Genomic DNA, 16,053 nt, shown 5'->3' on the forward strand with positions numbered 1-16,053 from the left:
ATGCATTGAAAGGAGACCAAACGCCGGGAAGCCGCCGTTGTACGTTTTTTGTGATTGATCGGTAACAGAAAGCCTATAACAAATATACCTCGTCTTGCATGAAGCTCGAATAGTACACTGGTTAGAATGTCGGACTGGCAAGACGATACAATTGGTGATGTGAGTTCGATTCTCACTACAGCGCTGTGGTTTTAATTTTTATTTTCTTGTTTCTGGGATGAATTATCCAATAGGAAGGAAATCCCATAAAATGTTTTTCTTGTTTCGCTTGAATGTAGTGGTCATCATTTTGGTTGGGAGCCGAGTCCTTATGCCAGTTACGGTTTTTCAAACATACCGTCTTCGGCACAGTGCACATTTCAGCGCATTATCGGCACAGAGATTTGCTAAATAGGCATTGGATTTTTGCAACCTCTTCTATGGGTGTTGAGTTGTGCAACAAGGACGTCCAATCAGATAGCATTACTGTATTAGAACCGGAAAGTGAAAAAAATGGCTCAAAATGTCTCAAATTCACCAGCAACTTTCAATCGGCTGTGGACAGCATCTATACTTACGAAAGTTATTTTATGCGTAGAGTTTGTCCAACAAATCGTGCCATCGAGTGTTTCTTCTGTTTGACTTAATTTTTCTTCTCATCCACACCCAATTGTTATCTTTAGGATCGATAAAAACAATTATTTTCAGTTATTTAAACTTACATTAAATAGCACCGAGAATACTTACACTATGTGAACAGCACTTTCAACTGAATTAAAACTAAAGCTGAAAATAAAACTTAATCAACATCCTTTGAGATCTTTCAAATAAACAAATAAATAATGTTCCTATACAAAAATTGCACTTAAAGTTTGTGGTTTTCAGACCACCCTAGTAGACAGAACAACATTTATTCAGCACTAGCAGCACATCTTCTTATCATATCGAACCATCACGTCGACGGGAATCAGGTAAAGTTGAACTGAGACCTAGTGTTGAACACTCAAAAACAAAAAACACACTCGACATGCAGTTCGTAAAAACTGGCCAGAAGCGTGCTGTTTTTTTTTTAGTTATTTCTCTTTTTCCACACCACACATTTTGACGGACGAACTGCAATCCAATGGTGCGCCATAAATAAAAATTAAATCCTACTGCACTCTACTGTCACAACCCACAATTCACATTGAAAACACCGACCAGCATCAACATCGCCGTCGTCTTCAATAACGTGTTGTTGAGGAGTTGAGGCCCTGCTTCAGGAGGGCTAACTAACTTGTGCACTTGTGCTGCTACTGGTGCTGGAGCACGTATTTAAGCCAATTTACACACTGAAAAAAAAAACAACGAGAGTTTTCTTTGATTTTTGTTGCAGTTGTTGATGTCCTTATGTATTCAACTTGAATGTGTGTGGTTATTTAAGCTGTTGTTATACTTAAATTTGAGATGCGAGGTTATTTTTCAAAACACAGCGAAGAAAAGGTCTCTTCTACATGTTTCGAAAAACGATTAGCACTATCACTTTTCACTGATCAATCCCACTATTTGAAGGAGTACTTTTCCTTTGCACTGGAATAAATATTCATGACGTTTTTAGATGAAATATCTGTAGGAACTGTTGAACGATTTTTTTCAAGTTTCCTCGTCAGCCATGCAGGTGTGATCTTCACCAGATAGCACAACCTGCATCCTGCTCTGCACTTTGAAAGTATTTGCAGTTCACTGTAAAACAAAACAAGAATCACAAACTGCTAGCGAACGAGCAAAGGGAGCGAGCGCCGATAATTCCTTCCGTAGCGTACGACTCGCGAACGTAAAGTGGTAATCGTATAACGTCCACAGCTGAGCGAGTGCTTCAGAAGGAAACAGAAATGCACGACTTTACTTGGTGCTGGTTGCATCGCCTCATCCACTTCCGCCTGCCGCCATTTCTTCATCCCCTTGTCATGGGGAGATTCCATGGCGTCGTCGTCGTCGTCGTCGTCGTCGTCGTCGTCGTCGTCGTGGTGAAGCGTGTATTGACGACTAGAAACCAGACAGGCGGGTGTTGAAGAGTTTGGCTCAGGGGGGTAAATCACTGTGTATTTCTTTATAACAGCAGAAATAGCAGCATCGAGTCGGGCAACAGGAAAGCGAAAAAAGACTCGCTGCATGCTGCTGGTACATATGTATGTCAATTCGAGTTCGTTGGATGATATTGTACGGTGCTGATCTTGCTCACGGTCACAAGGTTTTTTTTTCTACGTTAGCCGTCTGCTGGACGTCATCATCGGTCAGCGGCCAGATTCTCCGCACCATTGTCGGTAAGGAAGGCTAATTTCGCGTGATGGGTGTGGCACGAGACGCGGCTGTCAACAGTTGAGGTCCGAAGAAGATGCGTTTGTTTTATTTTAAGAAGAGGATATTTTTATTTTTCTTGGCTTGATTATACATCTGGCCTGACGAAATTGGTCCGGATGTGAAGTAGACTTTCGGCAGATTGCTGTTTATTATCGTTTGGCAAACTAAATTCAAATTCCGATTAAAGCACGAAACTACCGCGGAATATCACAATCAAATAGTCAAATGGCTTCAACATAGCAATCAAACGAATTTTTCTGAATTGTATACTTCTAGCTTTAACCTTATCGAGTTTGTTATGGCACGTGCGTTATCAGCGCTGCGAACGAATGTTTTTCTGTATAAACACAAGGAGTTCAGAAAAAAAATCCTTTATTGTTATTTTATCATATGAATGCCAAGTAACAATTTTAAATCTATAAGAACATGCAATAGCGCTACCAATTTTTGTAATGCATCAACTTAACTTTCTAAACTCTTTTATAGACTTTGACCATTACTTAGTGGTATTTACTGTTTACAGGGTCCGGCAATTGAACTGCTACATTACTTCAACAGTAATTATTTCGTTGCACACGAAATAATATTGAACGACCCCTCGTCGCTTTGTTTACATTAAGTCATAGCTATCATTGGATGTAAGTGTTACTTTTGTAATCAGGTGTTTTCCGGAAAAATGGATCTCGAAAAGAAACGTAGCGCTGTGGTTGCCTTGTTCCCAGCTGGCCAACGGCCAGCCTGGATACCTGGATACCTGGAGACCGGAAGTGCCAAAAAACGGTATGGTGAAGGACGCCGACCTACTGTGGTGACACCTGTCATGGCGAAGATCGTCAAGAAGCGCCATAAGAGAAATCCTCGTCGTAGTGCCACTAAATTGGCAGAGAATCTCAACATATCGGATCGAAGTCTCCGTCGGATCCTGAAAGGTAAACTTCAGACCAAGCCCTACAAGATCCAAAGCACTAGCACTTTTTACGTAAAGCTATATTTCGTTTTAAAACAAATTGTTCCTTTAAAACGTACAAATCGTTCCAAAACAACTAAGAACGCATGATGGAACTCCGATTTAAGGCGACTAAGGAACCAGCTACGTAAAGTTCGCAAAAGCTTCAACAAGAACCGCACAGAAGCTCATAGATGTCACTTGAGGCACTTGGAAAATGAATTCAAACATCTAAACGACCTTCTCTACCGACAACATATCTCTCGACTCGAAGAAAACCTTAAACGAGATCCATCATCATTTTGGGAGCATTTTAAGGGTAGAAAACATAACGTCCCCGTACTTGTAGATGTAAGCTTCAATGGTGTCACTGCCTCCAATAAAGCCGAGTCGGTCAATTTGTTCGCGGACTTTTTCCAAAATGTGTACGAAACATTGTGCTGCATCTTTATCCGCCCCGATTTGCAGTATCCTTAATCGATCGGTAACCGAAAGATCGTTTCCTACAGCATGGAAAGTTGCGGCTATTTCTCCGATACACAAATCCGAAAATGCTCACAGCGTGGAAAACTATCGGCCAATATCGATTTTAAATTCAATGTCAAAGATCTTCGAAACACTGATGCACGAGCGAATGTATGCCGCTGTTAAACCTTTGATCTCGGAATATCAACATGGTTTCGTCAAGAAAAGGTCAACAGTTACAAATTTGATGTGCTACGTTAGTTCACTGAATAAAAGCATGGAGAAAGGTTGCCAGGTGGATTCAGTCTAAATTGACTTTGCCAAAGCTTTCGACCGTGTGCCGCACAAAATACTGGTCGCAAAGTTGAATCGACTAGGATTCCCGGCTTGGACACTCGAGTGGATTGCGTCATATCTAACCGACCGTCAGGCTTTCACCAGAATACGAAACACGCGCTCACGAATGTTCGCCACCTCGGACCTCTGCTATTTATAATCTTCGTGAATGACCTGTACTCAATGCTAGCAAACGCGAAGAAGTGCAAGGTTATAAACTTTTGTCGTGCAAGAAGAACGATCCTTTTGACTACCAACTAACCGGAGTAAGGCTGGAGAGTGTGAAGTCTATTCTCGACTTCGGAGTGAAGATCGACAACAGGCTCACATGTGCTGAACATGTCGCGCTTAATTCTGCAAAAGGATTCGCTGCTCTCGGATTCCTGCGTCGCAACACCAAGGATTTTGATGACGTTTACGCATTGAAAGCCATATACTGTGCATCAGTACGTAGCATGATGGAGTACGCCGTCCAGGTGTGGGCTTCAGCTCAGAGGACACAATGCCACCGTCTTGAACGAGTTCAACGCTGATTCTTAAGATACGCTCTACGGCGTCTTCCCTGGAACGACCCGATCCAACTACCGCCGTATGAGGAAAGGCGTGCACTGATATGCCTAACCTCACTCGAAAAGCGTCGCATCGAGCTGCAGCAAGGTTTTATATTCGACACATTGACCAATCGTATCGACTGTGTTTACATTCTACAACGTGTTAATATTTATGTACCAACGAGAACACTTCGACAACGTCAGTTTCTTTCAATACCTCACCACCGTACTGCTTATGGTCAAAACCATCCTATTGACAAGTGTTGTGAACTTTTTAATTTAGTGTATCATTTGTTTAATTTTAATATGTGCAAACGTCGTTTTAAATTAGGTTTAAGCAGAATTTCGTAGTTTTTAAGTTATCAGTCTGTACGGTAATTTAAACCAAAGACGAAATAAAAAAAAAGGTTCAACACCTTGCGGTGAAGCAGAAACAAGAACGGGTAAAAAGAGCGAATGCGCTGCTGAGGAGGGCCGCGGAGGGAAGGTTGAAGAATATCGTGTTTACCGACGAGAAACTGTTCATCGTACAGCAGTTCGTGAATAAGCAGAACGACAGAGTTTGGTTGCCAGACAGATCACGAAGCCATGCTGACTTACTGACGGCCATCCGGCGAAAGAAACCAGCATCGGTGATGGTTTGGGCCGGAATCATCCGTGATGTTGGAGGCCGAAGTCTGCTCTAAGAAACATGAAGGTGTGGAGGTTCTGAAGCGACATCTCGTGGCAGCCTGGGATAAAATACCACATGAACACCTGCGGGCCTCATACGATGCGCTCCTCGACCGGCTGCGGCGAGCGGTTAAGTTAAACTCAAAGGCGAAAAAGTCGAACTTTACTAGTGAACTTTGAAAAAGTAATTTGTTTTCAAGAGATATTGAATGAATTTGAAATAAAAAGTTGTTGTTTTAATCAACTTTTATGTTTATTTCAATGTAGCACTTCAATTGCTGGACCCTGTATGTTAAAGATATTAAGAAAACAAAATAATATTTTTTGTGGTGCTTTACTTTGAACTTAAAACGCGATTTTCTCGGAAAAGCGATGTTGGTGTATTCGCTTTTTACTTAAATCGATACCAAATTGTATTAATGGATTTGGATTTTAGTCCTTCTATTTAATTCTAAGTTATGAGACTTTGGAGAGAGGTGCCTTACATATACGGCAGAGTGAGGACACTCATCCCTGGGGTGACTTGATTGCTAAATGCTAACTCACATCTCGTAAACAGAATCTTTTATACCACATAGATAGATACTATATTTTTTAGAACATGTTTTTAAATAGGTATGGTGGCCATTAAGTTTCCATTTCAGGGTTCTCGCATTGTTCATGAAATTTACAACTTTCAAAAACGAAAAACTATGCTTCATTGGAAAAATACATTTAAAAAACCATAACCAACACATTTCACGAGATTCTTAATAGTAATTTCATTTTCTATTTTTTCTTTCTCAGACATGAATGCCATGTGAATGGTAAAGTGTCTTAAATAAAATAATAATAATAAATTTTTCTTCAGAATACAAATTCAACAAATTACTGTTACTGTTGTTGTCCATCGTACCATTGAACGGCAGGTTAAACTTTGGACCATCATGATTCTCATAGACCATGCATGATTCAGCGATTTTCGTTTGGGATTACTCGATTTTGTGGCGGAGCCGCGCAAAAACATGTGACAGACGGTTACAAATTTTTACATAATGAATATCAATTTAAAGCTTAAAAATGGACTCAACCACGCCCAAAGTTTTAAATCGTTGGACTGATTTATGCTCAAGATGCTCAAGAATTGATTTTTCAAAAAAGTTTATTGATTTAAATATCGTTTTCATGAAAGTTATTTGTAATGAATGTAACCTCTGTAGCATTTCATTAATCTTCAAGAAACAATCACATTACATTAAAATGTTTCCCAACAATATTACTGCTGAAAAAGTATTTGGATCAAATAAAGTTTTACGACGTAATGTCTGTTTATTTTTCTTGATAATAAGGGCCAAATGAAGCTTCACTCAGATGTCTCCGGTCTAACTCAACGGCGGATTTGAACTTCTGAGAAAATTGCTCAAAAAATAAGTAATATTTCGGGTCGTCCAACCTTCGACTTCGAGTTTTATGGGATTTAGGGTCGAAGTTTTCCTACTGTAAAATATTTTGAAAATATTATTTTTATCGCTGCTGTTATGAACTGCAATTCTTAAGGATTTGTCGTCTCAAAATTTGAGAAACAGGGGTTTTTTTAAGAACAATTTTAGGATTTTTGCATAAAATGTTGAGTTTGTGGTCGGGATAAAGGATTTCAAAATAAATCTGATCAAAATGTAGTCCCTATGAACCAAAGCAGTTAAATGGACTTTGACACTTATCAGACACTGCAAGCTGCCCGACTTTCATACATACATATGTTTTTCAACGAATTTAATAATCTCAAAACATCTATTTTAAGATTTGACGCTAGAAAAAATATATTTATGGAAATATGAAGTTTTTCAGTTGCATGTAGTCGATGAACCTGTTCAATTTTGTATGGCAATTTGTATGGAAGAAGGAATGTTTGCATACGAAATCATCCAGGAAATTCAAATAAGCTCTAAATGAAATTTGTCTATAATTATTGCTTTTGCCTAATTTTAAGCTTAATTTTTTTGCCAACATGAGAAGAAGCAAAGTATTTAATGAAAAAAGTTATAACAATTTCAAAATAAAAAATCGGAATCAACTAATAAGTATTGAAAAATTTCAGGCTTCGCTTGCTGGAGGTTTCAATAATTTCATGAATTTTTTCTGCGAAAGTTATATAAATCAACGATTAACCAGCTTTCAAATTAGCAGTCAAAAACACAACAATTAAAAAAATATTTAGTATGAATTTTTGTGTTTTACATCGAATATCATTTCTGGGGTACAAGTTAGGTTTGGTTTTCTTCAAATGAAAAGTATTGCAAAAATCATTAAATCTTTTAAAAATCCAAAGTAAAGTTTTTTTAACCTTCAGTACGTTGCTGGTGATATTTGATTGTAAATCTTGATTTTTCCGTACAAACCTCCTTACAAAATCAAACACTTTGCTTTATTTCAGGACTCAATGAATTACTTCCAAAATTTTTACTGTTATCTTAGGCAGTAAAAACAACCAAACAATGTTATTGGAGGTATAAACAATTTTGAATTTGAAATTTCCATGCAAATCATGCAGCGGACTTACACAGTAAATTTTTGCCTCGATTTTTAGCAAAAAAAAACATTGCTGGAAACGTTCAGCAATCCAAATTTTTGCTGGAAACCAGCAATCGGTTTTCAAATTACTAGATTTTTTTTACATTTACTACAAAATCAGCATTCGAATTGTCGAATTGGAGTCTGTCTGTGTTCGTACGCTGAAGCAAGGTGAGACTCTATTTCACAAATTTTGGTTGGATTAATGCAATTATTTTTATTTTCCTCTATACTTCAGCAACCAGACATCAAGTCAAGGGAGAGTTTTGGTTGGATAGGTAGATATTTCATGAAAAATATATATTAATCCAAACTCTATTTTAGGTGGCGGATTATTAACACTTTGACACAAAGCTGTTGTTGGTATATTGAAAAAAAAAACATGGTTCTGGAAATAAATACAAACATAATTGAAAAATGGAACAAAATAATTGCTATTTTTTCCTATCATATGCTCAGCCAGTATTTAATATTTAATTTCAAATTAAAATATAAATTTAATACCAAATACAGCCGAATATTTTGAAAGAAATAGCTGATTTCCAGCCATCTGAACTGCTGATTTCCAGCAATTTGGATAGCTGGAAACCAGCATTTATGTTTGCTGATTTTGCATCAATTCATATTGCCGGGAATTTTTCTGAAAAACCAGCGTGACAAAAACCAGCAAAATTTTGCTGGTTTCCAGCACAAGAAAATGCTGTGTATGTACAACACAGAAAAGAAATTTGAATATTACGTGTCACTGAAAACTGCAACCTTTAAAATAAATCACCTGGAATTAACAAAACCTGTAATTTTAAATGGTTTTCCTTGAAAGTTAACGAAGATTCATTTATTATCACAGGAAATGTCTTGTAAAAAAGTTGTACACTAAAAATTAAATGCCACGTAATCATGTTTTCGACCTGTAAAATTACGGTAAATGTCCTGCTCCTTTTTGTTACAGGACATTTGCGTAATTTTACAGAAAATAATGTTTGCTGTGAACAATGGGATGTGAAGAGATTGAGCAGACCAATTGTTGCACAATCCGAATCCGACATTTATGCGGTTATGTATGGATCGTATTTTTTTTTTTTAAATCATGGTGTTAAAATTATCTAACAAAGGTTTCGTGAAGAAAACCGATACGAAAAATGTTTTTTTCTGACTTAAAATCTTATTTGCCATAGAAGGAATCTTAAGGTTTTGGTTAACAATTAGCACAAAAAGGCATTTTTAAGGCATAAATAATCGCATAAAGCCTCATTTCATCATTATACATTCCAATTAACATGATTTAGTATTATTTTTGGGAAAAAGTTGAAAAACAGCTGGAATATTAACAATTTAAGTCATTCTGTGCAACGATGGATCAAGGGACAACGATAGGCAAATCACCCTATTTGATTATTCATTTTTAAGTTCTTTTACATTAATAGTTTTTCCTTTTCCTTTTTTCATGAAAACTTTTAAAAATATTTCCTAAATTTTTCGAAATTTTAATCTAGATTTGTATAAGGAATCCTTATGTCAAAAAATAGGAAATTTACTTTCATCGGTGGTTGAAATTTTTGAATTTTCTGAATTTAGCTTATTTGAATTGAACATAGAATAAGAAGAAATTGAACATAGAATTAAGTGAATGATTATGTTTTTGTGCTGCTGACCAATTTTTTCGAAGATTGTAACTTCGTATCTTACAGGTTCTTAAAAGTTACAAGCTGTTTAACAGGAGTATGTCTTTTGGCATTGAAAAACAATAAATTCAATCGACATCACTGCTGGATACCTAGCGAGGTATTGAATGACTACTTTTCATGCAATACTTCGTGGGCCATCAGAAGTGTCAATTGAATTTATTGTTTTTCAATGCCAGCTAATAACTTTTTTGTCTAATAAGATACGAAGTTACAATCTGGAAAATATGAGGTATGCATATGCAATATGGAAATGCATATGAGTTTCAAAAACCATGAATGAACCATGCAAAACCCAATTTGAACGACGATTTCAAAACAAATTTTCAAATGGTGATTCGAGCCGGACTCGATACAGAATCAGAAATATGAAAACAGAAATTTAATTTTGATTTTGATAATACGGAACCAAAACCTCAGAAATGAGTTTAATCTCAATTGAAATTTAATATTCAGAAATGAATTTCTATCAACAAGTGAGGAAATTTTGAAAAACTATTACAATTCAGAACCTGGGATTCGTTTTCGAGGTTTTGGCATCAGTTCTTAGTCAAGATTGTCACTCTTGAATTGATGCCCCCAACCGCGCTCCTACGGACATAATGATACATATCAGTTATTTGTGAAATCTGTATGGTTCGTGTGCAAATTTGTAATACATTTCCCAAACTATGATCTGGTAAAATATCACAGTCTTGCCATCTAATAGAAATTGTCATTTGGGATAAAAGAAATGGATTTTTAGCTTTATTAGCAGCGTATAATGAGAATTCCTAATTGGAAACAGATTTTGAAACGCAATGTTATCTTATGTTGTTTTATAATGAAGTTTTTGTAAACAGGAAACGCGAACCATTCGATACAAGCTTCTTTTTATCACGTAGCATAACCTTCACCTTTTCTACATAGCATTAGTACGGTTGCTGGTAGTGCAGCACAAACTCCACAAACCAACCCGAACTAACACATAAAGAAATTGCACTTTTCCAAGGTTTTCCCGCCATATCGTCGACAACCACCCTTTCGAAGTAAATGAATCGAGAAGCTTTTGCGCGCAAAAGCTCTCCGACGACGACGTGCTACAGCGGCCTTGACAGTGGAAGCATTCTACCATATAACTATGTCTGGCGAGGTCAAACGTTGTTGTTTCGGTACTACATATTCACTCCCTTAGATTTTTACTGGGACGTGCTGGGGCTAACCCCCACTGGTTTCGATTCCACAACCGCAACCAAGACTGGCTCTCTTCTGTGGTTTTGGGGGGAAGAAAGGCGATAAAAATATAGCACGTCTCGCGAGCTTCCTTACAAATATGCAATCGCTTGCCGAAGTCATTCACCCCTTAAACGGAGGCTAGCGAAAAGATGGTTTTGTTTTCACAATTCATAAAGTTGTTGAAAATTTAAATTTTTAAAAAAATTTACGGCATAAAAAAAAATATAGATAAATGTTCAATTTAGCCAGAGAATTTTTTTTCGATTTAAGTCATTTTACCATCTTTATGGCATTCGCGACTTTATATCAACGTTGCAGTTGGCGGACAGTTTTTCAAAAACTTATCCGGTGTTTGATGTTTACTCTTGGGCTCGAACTCGCGGACATCGGCTCAAAAGGCAACTGACTTGCCAGCTGATATTACAAGCCCCAGCTAGAGCAGAGAGTGACAATAAAAAATGACACTTAAAACCGGCACCAAAAGCGAAATGATTCACCTCGCTTGGCACCGGTACCAGTTCCAGTTCCCCATTAATGGGCAGAGTGCAGTAACCTTTCGTGTTGGTGCCGCGAACAACAACAACAGCTCAACTTTTGTTTTGTTGAGGTAGGTTCAAATTTGATGTCAAACAAACCGGCATGAAATTCATCTTGTGTGTACACATTGTGGATACATTGACTGACAGCTATGCATCGATGATATTTGCCCTTACGCCCGGACGGCTAGACAAACCTATTATGATTGTTGTTGGATGATAAAAGTACGGGATTGATTGATTGAAGATACACACATATCGTTCGGAATTGTCGGTTTCCGTCAGCGGTCGATTTGGGGAGGTCAATAAACGTTTTTGACCTACATTTCTATATATGTACATACCAATAAAAAAAATTATTCTATGAATGTATGGTCAAAACTTAGACTACTTGAAATTTGATAACATGAGCTGACTTATTGTAAATTACCTACAAATTAAAACGTGCTTTCTCCAAATCAATTTGATCTAGCACCGGAAGTCTTTGATAGGTGGAAATATTTTAGGACATAACGGCTTATTATTTTTATTAACGCTGAATTACGGTTTGAACGCAGTGTTTCAATAAGGAGGAACAGCGAACAGTTTAAAGATTTTTTTTTGCTTTTTTATACGAAACTATGCGAAGAAAGCCAAATTTTGGATTCAAATCATACATTTGAATAAGTTTGCACAATTTCGATTAAGTGTAACATGTAACTGTGTAGAATGTTAGATTCATTTGGAATTTATTGAAAATGTTTTGCAACCGAAAAATGGAAGAAAGGCCCGTTACAAAATTTTTAGCTTTTGTTTCACCACTTGAATAAAAATTATAAATTACTATTAACATTTTTTTAATATTCTCATAAAAACATTAAACGAGAAACTGATTGTTAGCTTATTTCAATATCAAAAACAGTTTTTAGTGCGATCAACGATTTACCTTAACCCATTCGAGACGGAGGCCTTTTCACGACATCCGAACTCGTAGTACTTTACTCTTAGATAACTTTGATGTCGTTTTATTTTCATCAAAACCACTTCCCAATACATTTTGCCTAACATTTGCGGATTTCATTGGTATAAGAATATTATTTTTCCGAGCAAAAATAAACTCACAATGAAAGATTGTTCTGACAAAGGTACAAAAATTCCATTGCACACACGGTGTGCAATCGGTCTCGAATGGGTTAATAATTTAACCTACCTGTTCTAACAGGTGAACTGTCTTTAGACGAATGTACCGTAGTCTACTTGCAAAAACCATGGGATGTCATATTTTATTACCTGAAAATTGGAAAAAGAAATAAAACAGAGATGATGAAATAAGAAAAACTAGGAGTAATGAATAAACTTTGGAAATGAACAGCTACAGAAGAAGTAGATATCGAGAAAAGAATTCTGAAGGAATTAAATTGATATAAAGACAAAAAATCATTTTTTTTTATTTGTACTTTGTAAATTTTTGTAAGTATTAATAATGTTCTTTGTTTTATTTTATTCAAGATTTAAACTTATTAAGAAACCTCGTTGAAGACTTCAACCATCAGAGATTCAATTTTTTAATGCAGTATTTAAAAATAACTACAAAGATTTGAATATTTAATATTTTAGATGTCTTTCATTCTTAGTTCTTCTCCCTTTATACTGAAAAAAGACATTTTTCTGTAGTTTAAGAAACGATTCTAATGTTTGATGGTCTTGATGTTTTCTAGGTAACCGCACTGCTTTGCTGTAGGTTAGTATGTATATAATGTAAAGCTTTCACAGATCGCCTTTTGGACCGTACTGAAGCTGCTAACGGATAAACAAAGTTGCTCTAGAGTCTAGGTCAAAGCGAACGTCTACTATGAAAATGTGGTGTTTGTTAGGTACATGAAAGTGTGAAATTGATGGTCTTATCCTTCACATCCTGAACTTTCATCTTTCGTAAGCCGAGTAGAATAAGTGGTGTTGATATCACTTATGCTGTTTTTAAATCGCACTTCCAAATATGCACAATTTTGAATTAATATTAAGGAAAAATGCAACGCTTTCATTTTTGAATAACTTTTGAACGAATGGATGAAAATTTGATGAATTTTCCAGAGATATTTCCTAGCAGGTGTAATGTTTACATTTGCAAAATTTGGTGGCAAAATGTCAAGGGATTTTCAAGATAGCATCTAATGATTAAGTTTTGACCAAAATGTTTGGGCAACATCTGCGCCATCTATATGGTATTTTTCTACGTTAAAGCTTTTTTTGTTGACGTTTTTCATTTCCTGGAGCTTAGCCTTCAAAAGAACTCAAAATTTCCAAGTGCTTGATATATTGTTTTAAATTCTTCTTCTCGTTCTTTTCTAGAACATTTATACGAGGCTTGTCAATGAAAAATTTCTGACAGGAGATCCACTAGGTGCCCACAAGAAAGTTCATTTTGATTTCCTTGAGGAAATGTTTCAAAATTGTACTCCGCGAACGGGTCTACCATTTTGCGCACGATTTAATCATCGTATTTTGTTTATTTTATCAGTGGACAGCTTTTTTATCATAAAGACACGATGTTTGATCTGTTTTTGTTGTTGTTGGACAGTCAGACAGACAGACAGAAAAATTGACCTTCTTTAGCACTTCTCCAGTGGAAAGATTCTATACAATTCCATATGAACCTTTACTCAAAATCGTATTTAAATCACAATGATACACATGACATGCTACATAAAGTGGTTCGCACAATCGTCGAATGGTACAAATCGTACAACATTATATCCCATTTATCGAACGTGAAATTGCTTTATATCGTACAAAGCAAGAGTACAACTATCATCAAATAAAGTGTGACTTAAGTTGTCAATCGTTATTAAAATTTTCGAACATCGTATAAGACTGCAACACACCTCGCATAAAGGGTGACTTAAATCGCCAATCTCTCCTCAGATCGCTTCAAGTCATACAAGGATCGCATATAGTGTGGTTAGAACTGTCAACCGTCGCATCATCGTAAAAGTGTACACTCAGAAAAATACTATCATATACACTGCCGGCCAAAAGTTTGGGATCACCCACTAAAAAACATGCAAATTTTGATCGTTCATATCTCAGCCGTCTTAGGACATATTGAAAATCATCTGATCTCATTTGAAAGATAATGAGCAATAGCTATCTCGGAGGTATTTTGCCCAAATATAATGTTTAAGTTTTGAACTTAAAACTTAACCTAAAGTTATAACATTTTCAAAAAATCGCACTCAATATTCAAAGCCGATCATCTCGGGATAGGGTGGACCAAATCTCAAAATTTGAGTGGCATTAGAATTCCTGTTCTTTACTTCTCAAAACCCAATCAAAAAAATTTTAGAAAAAATTCAAGAATGTATTTTTAATTAATGAAATAGACACTTGAGTTATCGTCCAAAAGTTTGGGATCACCTCTTTGTATGGTGAGTTTGGGATCATTCTTATAAAAACATGCAAATTTATTTTATTCATATCTTTCTTATCTAACACCGTATTGCAGATCTGAAGGGTTCATTTGGAAGCTTAGGAATTGTTGTTTTTTAATAAATTCATTCAAAAATTATATTTGAAGGTGAGAACTATAAAAAAAATCCGGGAACTTTCAAGAAAACAATTAATTTTAGGTGATTTTTTTATGGTAATCACTTTAAAATATAATTTTTGAATGAATTTATTAAAAAACAACAATTCCTTAGCTTCCAAATGAACCCTTCAGATCTGCAATACGATGTTAGATAAGAAAGATATGAATAAAATAAATTTGCATGTTTTTATAAGAATGATCCCAAACTCACCATACAAAGAGGTGATCCCAAACTTTTGGACGACAACTCAAGTGTCTATTTCATTAATTAAAAATACATTCTTGAATTTTTTCTCAATTTTTTTTTATTGTGTTTTGAGAAGTAAAGAACAGGAATTCTAATGCCACTCAAATTTTGAGATTTGGTCCACCCTATCCCGAGATGATCGGCTTTGAATATTGAGTGCGATTTTTTGAAAATGTTATAACTTTAGGTTAAGTTTTAAGTTCAAAACTAAAACATTATATTTGGGCACAATACCTCCGAGATAGCTATTGCTCATTATCTTTCAAATGAGATCAGAAGATTTTCAATATGTCCTAAGACGGCTGAGATATGAACGATCAAAATTTGCATGTTTTTAGTGGGTGATCCCAAACTTTTGGCCGGCAGTGTATGCCATAAGATTCTCTTATGAAGTTTCGCCATAAGAAAAATCATTGAAATTCATAAGGTTTTCTTATGATGCAAATGAACACACGGAATGAACACAACTTTCAAAGAGCAGTAGTAGTTTTTCACAAGATAGTCGTATGAGAAAAGGAGTGTATCAATAGTGTAGCATACAATAAAAATTATTCAAATAAAAGGTATTTCATTTCAGTGGATTTTTTTTGTTTGAATTAACATCATGCATCAGCAACACTTCGTCACCCGGTCCATAAAAGTTTTAATCGCTGCCACCGGACTTTTGATTTCGCGCTTTTTGCCGGGAACCAAGCTGAAATGTAAAACTATATTTATATAAATGGATTTCTGTCTGTCTGTCTGTCTGCCTGTCTGTCTGTCTGTTTTATAGACTCGAAAACTACTTGACCGATTTGCGTGAAACTTGGTAGATGGGTATTGGAGGCCGAGGAAGGTTCCTATAATAGTTTGGGACCCCTCCCTACTCCTGGAAGATGGAGGGAGTCTCTCAAATAAATGTTATAAGTTTTTATAACTCGAGAACTGATCATGCAAATCGAACCAAATTTGGATTGGGAGTGTATTTCG

At 36.1% G+C, this 16,053-nt stretch overlaps 1 long non-coding RNA gene across 2 annotated transcripts; it reads right to left on the reverse strand.

Moving 5' to 3' along the window:
• Window positions 1–557: 557 nt before the first annotated feature.
• Window positions 558–1,789, reverse strand: LOC129760893 (uncharacterized). 2 transcript variants are annotated; one of them, XR_008740397.1, is made up of 3 exons: window positions 1,729–1,789; window positions 727–1,594; window positions 558–656 (listed from the first exon to the last, which is right to left on the reverse strand). It is a non-coding gene; the product is annotated as an uncharacterized LOC129760893 (long non-coding RNA). The 2 variants fall into 2 exon arrangements; XR_008740398.1 differs by having other exon boundaries at window positions 1,663–1,784.
• Window positions 1,790–16,053: the final 14,264 nt, after the last annotated feature.

This window comes from Uranotaenia lowii, unplaced genomic scaffold (assembly GCF_029784155.1).
Source record: "Uranotaenia lowii strain MFRU-FL unplaced genomic scaffold, ASM2978415v1 HiC_scaffold_811, whole genome shotgun sequence".
NCBI classification, from domain to species: Eukaryota; Metazoa; Arthropoda; class Insecta; order Diptera; family Culicidae; genus Uranotaenia; species Uranotaenia lowii.